The sequence below is a fragment of the Camelus bactrianus genome, chromosome 29, assembly GCF_048773025.1.
Source record: "Camelus bactrianus isolate YW-2024 breed Bactrian camel chromosome 29, ASM4877302v1, whole genome shotgun sequence".
Classification (NCBI taxonomy): domain Eukaryota; kingdom Metazoa; phylum Chordata; class Mammalia; order Artiodactyla; family Camelidae; genus Camelus; species Camelus bactrianus.
This window is the reverse complement of record NC_133567.1, coordinates 15450206-15464655: the sequence shown is the minus strand read 5'-3', so window position 1 is coordinate 15464655 and position 14450 is coordinate 15450206. Positions and strand designations below refer to the sequence as shown.

Here is a 14450-nt window from a genome sequence, read left to right as displayed (position 1 = left end):
CCCTCAACAGAACAGAAATTATTAAAATTCCTAAAAAATTAAAGGCAGATGAGTTTATATTGAAGGAAGAAGTAATAGCCAAAAGAGACAAAAGAGAGAACTGATGGAATGAGAACTGATGAGAGTATCTTTGGGCTCCAAGTTGAGAGACAATAGATGAAAAGAACAAGAGAGGATCCAGGGTCAACCAGAAGGGTGACTGGCTGAGGTACTCTGAACCCTTTGTCCATCTGCTTGTACCAGGTAGGTTCAGGAGAGGCTTCTGTCCCAAGACAGGAGCAATGTACAACCAGGAAGATGTCACTCCTGATAGTCAGGACTTGGGACAGTATTCACTGCCACCCAGAAGGAATGGGAATTCTCCATCACCAAGGAGGCCACGGCCACATCTCTGCCTGGAATCCTGGAAACAGGCCAGGTAATCAGATAAGGCAGAGACAGACAAACCTAGGAGCTCAGATTCCAATGAGCATGAAAACCTGGCAAATATTTAAGGAAAAATAATCCTCTGAATGAAAAGGACCATGGTCACCATACAGATAAACTAATATCCAAAGAAACAAAGATAACAAATGAGACTGTAAAAGAAGTATGTGGGGTACCTGCAGTTAACATCCTCGGAGGAGCAAGAAGGTGATGTCTCCTTTTAACAAAAGCACATTATTATAAACAAAGATGAGGGGCCTTGGAAAGGAAGATTGCAATTACTGAAAAATTTTTAAAAACTCAATAAATGTGCTGAATAGCAGAAAAGATGTAACTGAAGGATGATTACTTAGCTAGAAGATACAACTGAGGATCCTCCCAGAACACAGCTCAAAGAGGACAAACAAAAGGTGAATATGAAAAAAAAAAAAAAGATTCAAGAGTTCCAACATCTGCCTATAGGAATTCCAAAAAGAGAAAACAGAGAGAAGAAATACTCATAGAAATAAAAAGATTCCCAGAAAAGATAAAAATATCTTCAGAGTAAACAGGTTCAACAAATGTCCAGCAGCTCACAGATACAAAGAAACCAGTGGTTACCAGTAGGGAGAGAGGAGGGGGTGAGGCAGGACAGGGCCAGGGGATTAAGAGGTATAAACTATTCAGTATAAAATAAGCTACAAGGACATACTGTACAACACAGGGAATATAGTCAATGCTTTATAATAACTATAAATGGAGCATAACCTTTAAAAATTGTGAACCACTATATTGTACACCTGTAACTTATTTTGTACAGCAACTATACTTCAACAACAACAACAACAACAACAACAGACACTAAAAAATAAAATAAAAATAAAGAACAAATGTCAGGGATGAATGAAAGTATACAAATACACCAAGTTCAATGCCTGGAGGTGGAGAGTATCTACAAAGAAATAACAATCAGATTGTCATAAAAATAGATTTTAAAAAAAGTCAATAGAATTCGAATTTACTACTACAAGCGGACTGTTTAGCAATTTCACATACTCAAATGCTGTATTATGCAGAATATACTCAAGTTGTTTTTTAATTATCAAGATGGAGAAAAAACTACATTAAAATATTCTTATTGAGCAAAAAAAATCAGATTATAGTTTTCTCATAGACAATAATGAATGCAAAACTAATGAAGTATTTTCAGTTTTATGTGATAAAATAATCATGATTTTGAAATTCTACATCTGGTCACAGTATCATTAAGAAACAACAAACTTGCAAACATGCAAGGATTCAGGAAGTTTTCCATCCACATTTTATGATCTGAAAGAATACAGGAAAATCAGCCCCGAGCAAAACCAAATAAACAAATCTAACCCAAGAGAAAGAAGTAATACATCTAAAATGGTGAAGAAAAGCTAAAAAACTTTACTGCTAAGTGACAATTCCAGATGATGTTGACGTGGAAAACAGTGGCTAGGGAAGTGGAGGAAAGTGGGACTGTGACAGGAATGTTTGGGAAAGGATGGTGGACGTAAAAGTGGGCTCTATTCTTATCTGGTTTAGGGAAAGGATGCAGATATTAACTAATTACAGATGTCGATTCCAAAATATGCTTATATATAAATGATAACAATCTTAATTTAATTGCTTACCCAGGTTTAAAGCATTATTGCTGTTTAAAAAAAAAACAATAAATCAATAAAGGTGAAAATCTGTGTTAAATGCAAAGCAAAGATTGAAAATAACTCAATAGAAAAACAACTGACTGGGCAGCTTCTTTGAGGAGATAGTCAGAAAAGGTTTCTCTGGGAAGGGACAGTCATTTAAGCCACTGCCTGACTTAAAAAAGAAGAAAGCTGGACATTTAAATCAGAAAGAAAAACATCCAAAGAGAAGACTGATACTAAGCTAAACTCCCTAAAGCAGGGGTAACTTGGTGTGTTTCAGGAACTGAAAATAGGCCGGCGCACAGTAGGGAAAAGGGAGAGTGGAGGGTGAGGTCAACAAGGTCGGTATGAGCCGCATCCTCCAGGGTTTTGTAAGCAGAAGTAAGGGGTTTGGATTATATTCTCAGCGAGACAGGAAGTAATCAGAAGATTTTAAGCAGAGGACAGTTGAATTTACATATTTTAAAGGTGACTCTGGCTGAAGCAGCCTTCTTTTGCTTCCTTTGTGTTGCTTAGGACGTAGAAAGCTGCAAAGGACATTACTCCTCCTCCTCTAACAAGGAGAAAAGGCCAAGAAACCTACAAAACCCGTTTCTTGAGTTCATCACAAGCTGAGAACACAAGACAAGCAAGTAAACCAAACGCGAAAGAGAAACAATCCCGTCCGAGGAAAAACGGTTTCATGAACTGTCTCACCTCTGGCAAAGTGTAGGAGGAAGAGGTGACCATCATGCCGATAGGTGAGAAAAATCAGGTAGACTTTAATGAACTCCTAAAGGCCAAATGTGGGCTAGTGTGGCAGTTTGCAATAGCTGGGGCCCACCACACTAAAAGGGAGTTTGCACTTAACTCTCAAGTTCTTCTCCACGGGTCCCACCAAGGGCTCACAGAAAGATTAGGGGCGGGGCAGGAGATGAGTCTCCCTGCAGGTGTGAGAGGACCGGCAGCAGCTGCATGGACGTCAAGCACAAAGACCCAACCATTCATCCACAAATGCACGTGCACCCACAGCTAGACAAGCCGCAAACTTCTCACAGCAAAAGATAAAGAGGAGGAGTGGGTATAACTCAGCGGTAGAGCGCACGCCAGGGGTTCCTGGGTTCAGTCTCCAGTACCTCCGTAAGAAAAAAAAAAAATTTTTTTAAGATAAAGGGGAAAACTTGAAATCAGCCAGAGAAAAGAAATGACACTAATAGTGAAACAAAGATAAAAGACAAACACAAACAAAAAAAAAAAACCCAAAATCACAACAGACTTCTCATCAGAAATGATACAAGCCAGAAGGAAAAGTGACATTTTAAAAAAACGAAAAGTGAAACTGTTGGCCCAGATGTCTATAGTCAGCAAGAATGTTGTTTAAAAAAAAAAAAAAAGAAAAGAAAGGAAGATATTTTTGCATGAAAAAAACATAGTGTCAGAAATTTGTTTTAAAACATTCCCAAAAAACCCAGGGGATAGTTGAAAGAAATTGGCAAAACATTGGTAATTGTTAAAGCCAACAAATGGATACATGGTGATTCATTATGTTTTCTCTACTCTTGATATAAAACTTCTATAACCAAAAAGCTTTTCAAGAGTTAAAGTAGGGGAGAAAAGAGTAAAAAGATACATCATATAATATTTGGAAACGAGAGGAAATACTGTCAACAAGTTGTAATATATCCTTTTAGTCTGATACATATGCATTCATTTCTTTTTTTCCAAAACTGAGAATAGACAGCTTGTACCATACAGTAATATAGCATTTTCATTTAGTAATATAACATGTTTATTAATCCCATATCCTTAAAAATGCTCTAGAATGCAGTTTTCAATGGCTGCATTGCATCCCATCTTATGCTGAATGATAATTTATTTAAAAAATGCAATTCCAGAAATTCTTAATTAATCCATCATTAATCAGTATTATGGATTAATCATTAATTAATTGGTTTTAGAAAAATGTTTAAATAGCATCAGTTCATCGATCAATATGCATAAGACACTGCTGAGTACTCAATGAAAATCCAGAAATAATATCAGCTTATGATTTACTTGCCACGCTTAATGGAGTGAGTCTCTCATGTGATAGGAAACTGATTTCTTTACAGCATGGAGATAGATTTTTAGGTGAAAAAATAAAACGGGACTTGATGACGTACCTAGAGAGGTTTCTTATTCCTCTAGAGACAGAATCGCACAGAATAATTTCATTACTATTTTGTAGTAAATTTTGAGACCAAGAAGCCTACCCCATACATGATCAGATACAAAAGGGAAAGTCTAATAGAAAACTGTGAATTTGGTGTACGTCATGGATGGACTTGGAGGGCATTATGCTAAGTGAAATAAGTCACACAGAGAAAGACAAATACTGTAAGATATCACATGTGGAGTCTAAAAAAAAAGAACAAACTAATGAATATCACAGAAAAGAAACAGGCAGATGTAGAGAAGGAGCTAGTGGTTATCAGTGGGGAGAGGGAAGAGGGAGGGGCAAGATGTAGGGGGAGGATTAAGAGGTACAAACTACCAGATATAAAACAAGCTATAAAGATGTATTGTACAGCATGGGGAATGTAGCCAATGTTTTATAATAACTAAAATGGAGTATAATCTTTAAAAATTGTGAATCATAGAGAGAAGCAAGATGGCAGAGTAGAAGGACACTGGTAGCTCACCCTCTCCCACAAATACACCAAAACTCACGTCTACAGACCTACTCAGCCAACCAGAGCACCTGCCGAACTCCGAAAGACAAAGACGCCAAAAATCTGGTAGGAGAAAAGGAAAAAAGAAACAAGAAAAAGCAAAACAGTGCAGGACCGATCCCGCCGGGAGGGAGCGGCAAAGGATGACTGGCACTTGTTTGCTGGGTCTCCCCACTCCAATGGAGAGGCCAACGGGACGGAGGGGGAGCCTCCGAGGCTCAGATTGGCCCCAAGCACCCCCTGACCGACAGAACTGAGTTAAACAGGCACAAAGGGTCCCACGACACCCAGCCCCAAGACATGAGCCGGCAGCTGGGGGCCGGGACAGGCCAGCCAAGCCAGAAAGAGGACTGGGGTGGCTGCACTGAGGCAGCCCCAGGGGACTGCAGGGTGCTGTGGGCCGTGGCTGGGAGGGGATATGGAATAGAACCACCTCTGTCCCCCATAAATTGCGAAAAAAGCAAAGCAACACAGCTGGTGTGCCCTGGGGGAGAGGGGCGCCATAGCTTTTGTCTCCACAGACACGCGGCGTCATTACTAGCACTTCTCATGAGAAGAGGGGCAGGACGCAGCCACAGCTGCCATCTCCTCCTGAATCTGCGGGCTCCGCAACCTCCTAGGCAGGACTGAGACTTGTTTATAGCCCGAGGCAGATAGGATCTTTCTGCCCTGGCACCTCAAAGAACTTGTGCCATCAAGACAAACAAGGAGCTGAGATTTGGCACAGAGCAGGGGTGGGGAGTTCCGTGGTCTTCTCCGAGCCTGCCATTGGAGCGCCGATCCGAGGCGGAGCGGGCAGAGGCACAGAGCAGCTGAGTGGCCGGTGCCGGTACCAGGAGAGGGCAGGCAGCCACCCGCCTTCCTGGCAGGAATGCAGCACCTGACCACAGTGCTGGGAGGGGGCACGATATGCCCACCTGCTTCGTCCAAGCTTGCAGCATCCAACTGCGGCATCGGGAGGGGGAGTGACCCGCTGGCCCACCCACCAGGTAAGAACTCAGCACCTGACCCAGTGGTGGGAGGGAGCACGATCTGCTAGCCAACAGCCACTGGGAGCAACACAGACAAGGGTACCAACAGAGGGCCTCTGGAAACAGCAAGCTGAGTTTGCAAAACAGGGCGAAGACACAAAGACCTCTCAATAAAATCATTAAGAGCACACCGTCTCCAGGAGAACTAGGTAACTGATACTCCTTAAGCCACAGTGCCAGAGAGATATCAGCAACATGAAGAAGCAGAGGAACCACTCGCAATTAAAAGATCAAGAGAAATCCCCTGAAAGCACGATCAAGGAAATAGACACTGATGGCCTACTAGATCAAGATTTCAAAAAAGGAGTGATCAAAGTACTGAAGGAACTAAAAGAAATAGTGTTTAGAGATATAAAATATGTCAAAAATGAAATAGAAGCTATAAAGAAGAACCAAGTAGAATTAGTAAACTCATTTGCTGAGATGAGAGCTGACCTAAAGGCTGTACAAAGCAGCTAGATCATGCAGAGGAACGAATAAGTGACCTAGAAGACAGGACAACAGAAAGCACCCAATCAGAACAGCTGAGAGAAAAACAAATAAAAATCAATGAAAACAATATAAGGGACCTATGGGATAATATAAAGTGTGCCAAGCTACACATAATAGGGGTTCCAGAAGGGGAAGAAAGAATAAAGGGGATTGAAAAGGTATTTGAAGAAATCATGACTGAAAACTTCCCAAACCTAAAGAAGGAATCAGATATCCAAGTACAAGAGGCTCAGAGGGTCTCAGACAGGAAGAACCCAAACAGACCCATACCAAGACACATCATAATCAAGATGGCCAGAGTCAAGGATAAAGAAATGATCCTAAAGGCAGCAAGAGAACAACAAAGAGTGAGTTACAAGGGAACCCCCATAAGGCTCTCAGCTGATTTCTCTACACAAACACTACAGGCCAGAAGGGAGTTGGCAAGATATATTCAAAGTCCTGAATAAAAAAAGATGCAGCCTAGGATACTCTATCCAGCAAGGCTATCCTTTAGAATAGGAGGAGAGAGAAGAACTTCACAGACAAGCAAAAACTAAAAAGAGTTTAGCAACACTAAACCCATGCTAAAAGAAATATTGACAGGTCTACTCTAAATAGAAAAGAAGCAGGATGCTACAAAAATGAGAAACTCGTAACTGGAAAGGAGATAACTGCCATGAATTACAAAAAGAATAAACACAAAATCGTAAAAGAAGACATCTAGATCATTAAGAGTGGGAGAGGGAAGCAAGGAAAGCCACTGTGGAAAACAGTATGGAGATTCCTCAAAAGACTAGGAATAGACTTACCACATGACCCAGGAATCCCACTCCTGAGCATATATCCAGAAGGAACCCTACTTCAAAATGACACCTGCACCCCAATGTTCATATAGCAGCACTATTTACAATAGCCAAGACATGGAAACAGCCTAAATGTCCATCAACAGATGACTGGATAAAGAAGATGTGGTATATTTATACAATGGAATACTATTCAGCCATAAAAACCGACAACATAACGCCATTTGCAGCAACATGGATGTCTCTGGAGAATGTCATTCTAAGTGAAGTAAGCCAGAAAGAGAAAGAAAAATACCATATGAGATTGCTCATATGCAGAATCTAAAATAAGTAAATAAATAAATACAAAACAGAAACAGACTCATAGACGTAGAATACAAACTTGTGGTTGCCAAGGGGGCAGGGGGTGGGAAGGGACAGGCTGGGATTTCAAAACGTAGAACAGATAAACAAGATTATACTGTATAGCACAGGGAAATATATACAAGATCTTGTGGTAGCTCATAGAGAATAAAAAATGTGACAATGAATATATATATTTTCATGTATAACTGAAAAATTGTGCTCTACACTAGAATTTGACACAACACTGTAAAATGACTATTACTCAATAAAAAAAGTAAAAGAAATTGTGCATCACTATATTATATACCTATAACATAATATTGTACATCAACTATAATTTTAAAAATATGATATTGTAAGATAAGTATATAAATAAATAATTAAAATTTTAAAAAGTAAGTATGTGTGTGTGTGTATATATATATATATATATTTTTTTTTAAGTTGTGAATTGTTTCACATTTTTCACTTCTCAGGGCCCCTAGTAACTTCCAGTGGTACTTAATTGACAGTGGTCTACTGTCGATGTGCACACAAAGCATTCAACTAAAAACTTTCAAGTTGCATTTATTGCTGTAAAAAAAAAAAAAAAGTAACTAAAGAAACAAAAATTTCACCAGTTTTAAAGAAGGTCCTCATAACATGGTAAACTGACTATAACTCAATAAAACAAAATTTAAAAAAAAAAAGATCTTACTGTATAGCACAGGGAACTATATACAATGGCTTGTAGTAACCTGTAATGGAAAAGAATATGAAAAAGAGTGTGTTTATGTATACGTAAAACTGAATCACTATGCTGTACACCAGAAACTAACACATTACAAATCAAAAAATTAAAATTTAAAAAATTTCAACAGTTTTAGCACCAATCATGCAATGCCCTGTTCAGAGCCCCGTCTCCCCGTCTACACGCATGGGCCTCAACAATCTTTTCCCAGTTCAAGCATATAGCGTTATTTCATAAATGCCAGGAGTAAATGATCTAAAATAAATTGTATTGTTACCTATAGATTTAATTTTAAGTACTTATAAGCGCTAGATTCATTAGCTGAATTGACTCAAAGATAAATGTATTATTCTTTACCTGTGAAAAAGTCAATAGAGTCTTCAGAGATTTAAATTTTGGTTTCTTAATTACTTATGGCTCAGATATTAAATATTTAGCATCTAAATTGTTGGAAAGGTGGAGTAGGCTCAACACATTTTCTTCAATTCACGTGACAAACTAAAATTTACTCTCCCAGACACCTGAGTTTTCTAGTGTACATTGTAGTTATTGGATAAAAGCACAGAAAAACAGTCTTGAGCAAATCTTGCTACAAACCATACATAGAAACATTCTTGCTGTTAAGGGGCAGGAGGGGTGGGAAGGGACAGACTGGAATTTCAAAATGTAGAACAGATAAACAAGATTATACTGTAAAGCACAGGGAAATATATACAAGATCTTATGGTAGCTCACAGAGAAAAAAATGTGACAATGAATATATGTATGTTCATGTATAACTGAAAAATTGTGCTCTACACTGGAATTTCACAGAACATTGTAAAATGATTATAAATCAATAAAAAAAAAGTTAAAAAAATTAAATTAAATTTTAAAATTTAAAAAAAGAAACATTCTAGCTGTTTATTCCACTAATTGTTATAGGCACCTGGAGTCATTCAAGAAGTTAAAAACTATATATCGAATAATGTGCAGTGTCTGGAAGCTATAAATGACAGTAAGATGCCTTTTGCTCATTCCTACACAGGGGTCTCACAATTTCTTCTCTGGGACTTCATCTTTCTTTTCATCCTAAAAGCACTCTTAGTCCAGACATGTAAGCACCTTAATGTAAAATCAAGTTTTTATTTAGTTATAGCTATATGCAGCTTTGTAATCTCCAAATGTAACCCTTGAAAAACAGTTTAAAACTTTAAAAATCTATAGCTAGATAATAAATTGATACAGTAACAAAAACCACATTTCTATTGGGTACAGTAAAAATAAAAGTATTGTAGCGGGATGAATGACAATGATGAATTCTGTTATTCCATCGGGGATAGCCGTCCTGACGGTCTTGACCAAGACAGCTATATCTTTAATTCAAGATTATTATTTTCTTTCCCTCTTTATTCTGTAACTAAGTATTCACAGCAAACTAGTGGTGTAAGATACTAGAAGGGAGGGGCTTATTCTGTGGCGATTTCTTTGCATACCACCTATTTAAGAGACTTTGTAATTTTAGGCTTGCTAAATATTTCTAGATGATACTTGAAGAAAATGACGCATGTTTGATCACTATCACGACCCCATTTAGTTTTCAAAACAGAAATTCTAATGTATGTCCCTTGTGGGATACTAAAATTTCTTAATTAACATCTTGTTTTAAACATAAAAGTGCGGTCATTACGTTGATATTTTCAGGAATGATACCAACATTTGGACAACCTCAGTGGGGCTGAGAGTCATTTTAGAGCCATGCCATTCTCTAAAGGGTGAAGGGATAAAATAAAGGTGAAAAGAATTCAATTTTCACCTTCTTCTTTAGAGACAATATTATCAACCCCCAGCTCTCCAGAGACTCAACTCCAATGCCACAAAATTAGAAGCCCTGCTCAATGACTGAATGTCATCTGTGCGTTTTCAGAATGCTTGCTGAAGGGAGTTCAAATCCTGGTATACCAGTTAATGCTTACTTTATTCTTCCTTTGCAGACCTGATCTCTGTCTTCTCTTTTATTACCCAGTGTTCCGTGTGTTCCCTTAAGGCCAGTTATCATCATGTTCCACAGTCCACAAAACTTATCCAGGCACGGAATTGCCTTTGAAATCAAAGGCACATCATGCCCAGACCGACTCTAATTGCTGCATGAGTTTCTCATCCAAACTTTGGATCTGCCATTTGTTCTCTCTTCCCTCTCTCCTGGGATCCTGGTCCAAATGGCACTTTTCATTGGTGCCATGCCCCACTGCCGTCAGAGAACAACAAAGGTTTTAATTTCCAAATATGGAAGCAATGTTTCACAATTGATGGTATTCCTCTATGTAAGGTAATATACTTCTCAAAATATTTCCAAGATTTGGATGTCTGTTACAACTGATCATTCTTCAAGTTTGTGTATGTTCACTAAACTATAAATATTTTAGCAATGGATTCACTCATGTTTTAAACACTATGCACTTAGGAAAACACAAGGCTCATTATCCATAGAATATTTCATGTAGCTTAGGCAAAATACTTTTACATGCAGGAAGGGAATACAAAAAGGTTAACAGATGGGATATATCTGCATGAGCATCTTACTCACAGAAGTGAGGAGGTGAAACCTTTTTTCTTAGGAAGTTACTTGGTAAAGAACCTAAAAAAATTAGAAATTGTAATGAGACTCCAACAGCAGAATAGGAGCCAATTCTCATTTAAGTGCCTCCATGCTGTCTCATTTACATGGAGAGCAAGAGGGAGGAGATAGAGAGCGAGCACGTGCTAAGTCACATGTGAAATTAACTGATTTAAGAGGATGCCAGGATTAAGAAAAAATTTTAGTTTGGGGGTAGCGATTTAGAGGCCTAGTAGAAAAAAAGTTGTGAACTTAACTGTAATAATTGATATAATACATAACTAACTATATTTCCAATTAAAATTCAAAACAATCTGTATGATCAATGATTGTAAGGGACTGTACAAGGCACCAGAATAGGTACAAAGGATAGTCCATTTTCTTAAAGAGATAACTCCTCTGCTTAAAAGAGTTCAGTAACTTTCTCTGCAGAATTCAATGAGCCTCCATGACCAGGACCCTGAGCATGCCTCCTTATACCCCATGACCCCGGAATACCGAGCTGCATTGGTATTCTGTTATTTCACTCTTTCATATCTTCGTATATGCTGTTCAATAGCTTTTCTACCCACCCAGTATTAGTCATCCTTCACAACTTGACTCAGGTACCTCCTCTTCTGTAAAAGAATTTGCAGGTGGTTCTCTAGTTGGTGCCACAAATGTGCCTTCATCAAGCTATGTCTTTTTTTGCCAGCAATGATTTTCCATCTGAAATGCAGCTTCTAGCTTATTCCCAAGCCCTGGTAGAGAGTGAAAGGCCAGACCATGGGGCATCAAGTGGTATGATAATCTGAATTATCTATCATGGACTGGGTATTTATCTGATCCACCAAATCATAAAATTATGCACAGCAGTGTTTCATTACACATTAGAAATGCTACAGTATTGATCAGCCTCAGCATGTTTGGAAGGGACATCTCTCCCCCGACCCACCTGTGGGGTCATCGGGAGTTTCCTGTGATCAGGTAAGAGAGTAAGAAAATGTTTGGTCCTGGTAACAGAGGAGTCTACACTGTATGTCTTTCAGGCCATCCCTGAAAGATAGTGGTTAGTGTAAAGATAGCAGGCAGAACTTTGGGAAGTACATCTGGTTGTCTGCTTCATGAGAAGGGAAAAGCCGTTGAGGTCTAGCTCTACAATGACTCAGGGGCAGGGGTAACAGTGTTGGCTGACTGGTCAGAGACTAGAAAATAAATTGGGAAATTGGTGGCAAGGGTGAACTGGGAAGAGATATGCAAATGGACTCTCAGGATGGGCATGAAGTATGAAGATATTCACCAAAAGGATCACTCTGAGGGAGGCTCTCAATTAGATGAACAAAAGGGCCTGTTCAGTTTCTGACAGGCAGCCTCCTTCCTTGGCATCCTCAGTGCTTGCTCATGTAAAAAGTAGCCATGGTAACAGGGATAAAGGCCATGTGGACTCACCAAAGTTCATCCAGCTACCACATCTGCTGAGTGCCCAACTGACCAACAGCAGGAGCCAACACTGAACCCCTGATATAAATTGATTTCCCAGGGTCCAGCCATCACCGGAAGTTACACTGGTCTTCCTCCACGATGGAAGGAGTGAAAATTTGCTCTCACATGTTAGACTCATATTCTGGGTACTGATTTGTCTTCCCTGCTTGAAGTGCTTTTTCCAGCACCTCCATACATGGACTATCAGAATGCTTTAATCACTGCCATTGGTGTTCCACACACACGCTCCATCCAGAGGAAATATTTTAAGGCAAAGGAAAAAGAGCAATGATTTTGCATATGTATCATTGATTGGTCTTTCTATCCAAAGGTGACTGGCTTGACAGATGGTAGAATGGGCTGCTTAAAGGTCATCTGCTGCACCAGCTGGGAGACCACTGGGAAACACTGTGAGGCTAGGGCGCCATCCTACAGGAGGCAGTATATGCCTTAAGCCAGTTTCCACTAGGTGGTTCTATGTCTTCCAGAATGAGAATTCATGGGTCCAGGAACCAGAGGGAGGAGGTAAAAGTACTTCCTCTCACTACTATATCTAGTGAATCTTTTCATCCTGTCCCTGAGTCTCAAAGAAATTTTGTGTCCTGTTCACGTGACTTTGAGCTCAGTGGATTTAGATGTCTCAGAGCCTAAGGAAAGCATGCTTTTACTAAGAAACACATGTACTCTTCTGAGGAATTCTGAGGCTGTCCTCTCATCTTTTCAAAATTCGCATGCCTCTGAGTCAACAGAGAGAGGAAGACGGTTGCTCTACTGGCCAGGGTGACTGATCCCAACTACCAGGAAGAAATTGGATTGTTGCTTCGTAACGGAGGTAAGAAGTATTATGTTTGAAACACAGAGACCCACTAGAGGATCTCTTGGTACTCTTTGCCCAGTTGCCCTGGTCAATGGAAAATTGTGGCAACTAATGAAGGCAGACATCCAAGGATGTAGATCTCACAGGAATGAAGGTTTGGATCACCTCACTAGGTCATCCTAATGCCATACAGGTGAGATGTCAGCAGAGGAAACACGGAATGGCTGCTGAACAAGGCAACAGTGATTACCAGCTAAGTCTTGTGATGAGCTGTAGAAGCAGAAAACATAGCAGCTATACTTTATTTCCCCTCTTCCTCCCCACATCTTCATGACTTTATGTAAAGAACTCTGGTGATTGCTAACATTTTAGTTTTCAGCTGGGAGTATGACCAGGTTGATGACATTAGTATCAATGACGAACTGATGGTGCCAATGGGATTACATTCCCTGCGCTGGGACACATTCACCAGAGTGAAGGACAAGAGTGGATCGAGGGAGGGGAGAGGAATGGACCATGCTGACCATCTTCTGTTCCTCCAGGTCTATTCTTCCCTCTTCTTCACTCCATTCTCTGCCCTCAGAAAGCCGATCTTTAAGGACTGTATCAGTGAACTCCCTTGCCTCCGGACCTCTGGTTGAGGAACCTCAGAAGATCAGAGGACAGAAGTAGAGTGAGATGGGGTATTTATTCTCTTGACCTGTTTCCCACTGTAGAGCCCCCAGTCCCTCCAAGATTTCAGCTCCAGCCGGGACCCTGGCTCTTTCTCTGTCTCTGTCTTGTCTGTCTATCTCTAGGTTCCAGGAACTGCTTCCTCCCATCAACCCTTCCGAAGCCCTGCATGATGAAATTCTAGATCCTACACTGTCTCTAATAAGTGCCCTACACCCCCCTGACCTGTGAATATCTCATTACTAGATCCTCTTGAGTTTATCCAGTGGATATGCCACCTGCTTGCTGCTGTCACACTGACACAAGCATCTTTCTCTCCCACTAAAATATGAGTTCCTTAGGGGCAGAGTCTTATTCACTGTCATATTCTCCAGAGCTTAACAATTGCCTGGTTCATAATAGATGCCCATTAAACATTTGTTGATTGAGTGAATGATAAAATGTAAGTATCTAATACAGGACAGACTTTACATTGCCTAAGAATAGGCCACCATACACAAGGGAAGACAAGTGGGGCTGAGATCTAGTCTACACAGAGTCGGCACTGAGCTGCCTCAGCCTGATCCAGAGCAAGTGATACCTTTATGGAATTAGTCCAACCAACGTGGTAACTTTTGGTAATGTGCATGAAGAAATGCTATGTCCCAGCAGGTAGTCTTGAGTAAGAAAAAGATTATGACCTAAGCAATCTGGACAGTAAGAGAAAAAGTTTGTATCAGTAAAGAAAGGGGACAGTAAGGAAAGACTTCA

General features: G+C 39.9%; 1 long non-coding RNA gene across 2 annotated transcripts in view; it reads right to left on the bottom strand.

Moving 5' to 3' along the window:
• The window catches only part of LOC123615773 (uncharacterized), a 135461-nt gene that overhangs the window by 89936 nt on the left and 31075 nt on the right, over window positions 1–14450 (bottom strand). The window lies entirely within an intron of this gene.